Source organism: Chiloscyllium punctatum, chromosome 19 (assembly GCF_047496795.1).
Source record: "Chiloscyllium punctatum isolate Juve2018m chromosome 19, sChiPun1.3, whole genome shotgun sequence".
Lineage (NCBI taxonomy): Eukaryota > Metazoa > Chordata > Chondrichthyes > Orectolobiformes > Hemiscylliidae > Chiloscyllium > Chiloscyllium punctatum.
Window position 1 is genome coordinate 16,490,303 of NC_092757.1, and position 1,982 is coordinate 16,492,284.

The window sequence follows — 1,982 nt, forward strand, 5'->3', positions numbered from 1 at the left end:
CAAACCCTCCACTCCATTTTCTTGCACTTCCACTTGTGCTCCTGCATAACAACAGATGCAAACTCACGTGAAAAGGGTTCCATGATCCCTCTCCGACTCGCACAGCTGCTGGGATGTGCCCGTCTACAATATCAATTTCTCAGCAGATAATGATAGCCCATCAATCCAGACAAAAATCAATGGTAAGCTGAGTCTATCTTCTCAGACTGGAGTCAGCTACAAATGTATCTGTGAGTGCTTGAGCATATATGATCGGTTATGATTGGGTCAAATTATCATGAGCAACTTGATATTACTGCAATTTCGATTCTTGCTTTGCTAAATGATTTCACCCATTGCTTGAAACAGGACAACTTTCACGTTTACACGGAACATGAAAAATACTGGACTACAATGAAAATGCACAAAGCTGAGCAGGCCGTGTCCCAAATCATACCGTGCAGCATAGTTTCAGTCACTGTGTCTGTTTTGCGGAATAACGTTCCCAAAGAATGTTCCACCCTAAAACCGGAGGTAACATTACAATCCGAGAATTTCAGATTACATTGTGAGGAAGGTCTGACCTCGGGGCCGGTTCGAGATGCCACTTTCCTTGCCTTTTACCTTAACCGTGCAATTTGCTGCAGAGATGTTCACACCTGGACATGCGCCTCATGAATACCAACTGAGTTGGAAACCTGTGTGGGAATCGATGAGAAGCGACTCAATAAAGTTTACCAAATTCCATAGTGCTTTTTAGAAAAACAGTTTCTGTTTACCTCAATCGAAAAGCCAGTTTCTGAACATAGTAACAGAAGTCAAAAGGTAATTACCTCACCCCACCCCCACTCCGGAAGAGGTGCTAACTGCCCTTGATTGCTTTTTGTTCACGATGTGAAGAGCTCTCATGCCTGAGTCACCTTCACGTCTCTGGTTGGTGAGTGAATCACAAAGAAGGAGTTTCACCAGAGCTGCAACTGCCACACTTCCCCACTCGCCCTTCCCGTTTACATTTTCCTGCTCCTCAGTGATTTAAAGAAAACCAAATGGATGCGATGTCATTCTGTAGCCTCACTGTGGATTCCTCCGTTTCAGTTCCAACGTGGCTTAGATCTCGGGGCGCACCTTAATACCAGCGACGCTATGAAAGCACAGGTCCAGAGGTTCCTCTGAGAGTGTAATTTCTTTCATTGCTGTTGCTGATTCAATGAGCCACTAACGTGCGAACTGCTCCAAAACATGATTCAGAACCTCTGGTGCCAATTCTCGCACGTTGAATAACGACAGACACCTTCCAAATGAGGTCTTTCAGAGACGACTTTGGGATACATTTGACAGACAGACAAGTTCAGGAATCCGTGGTGCACTGTGACACCAGCACATCAGCTTCTTCCCTGTCTTTGAACCGGGCCGCCTGCGCAAGGAATGCAAATGCGGTAATGCTTTTCGTGGAAGGATCAGAAGGGGGTAGCTACACTCTCAAACAGAATGGCATATGATCAGAACCAGGTTGGAGAAAAACTTCACAATGCTTTGCACTGTAAGTAAATGGAATTGCATTGCATTTCACTACGAGAGCAGATTTGTTAAAGCAAACTCGAAGGCAGGTTTGCAGATGGGAAAGCAAGCAAGAAAGCTCCATTCTTGTCCATGTAAAAGGCTGCAATTGAAGAACAAAGCAGTTTCTGCCCAGTTTTGAACTGGGGACCTTTCGCGTATAAGGCGAACGCGATGACCACTACACTGCAGAAACAAGCCTCAACTGGCCTTGCTCGGGCTCAGTGCCATGCAGCCCTGAAGTTTGAAGCCATTCTACCTTTCACCTTTCTGTTTCCATTAGCTCGTTGTTTAATGGGACTTGTTTAAGTTTGGATATGTGCTGAGCATGGACGAGATACACCACAGTATCTGTTTCCACGCGGTGTACCCCAATAACGTTGTGTTGCTTACACCTGCTTTAAAGAATTACGTTTTAGCGGAGCTTGCCGTCGCAGTCTGTGGCA

General features: G+C 45.5%; 1 non-coding gene across 1 annotated transcript; it reads right to left on the minus strand.

Moving 5' to 3' along the window:
- Positions 1 to 1,659: 1,659 nt before the first annotated feature.
- Positions 1,660 to 1,732, minus strand: trnai-uau (transfer RNA isoleucine (anticodon UAU)). The gene has a single exon. It is a non-coding gene; the product is annotated as a tRNA-Ile (tRNA).
- Between the last annotated feature and the right edge of the window lie 250 nt (positions 1,733 to 1,982).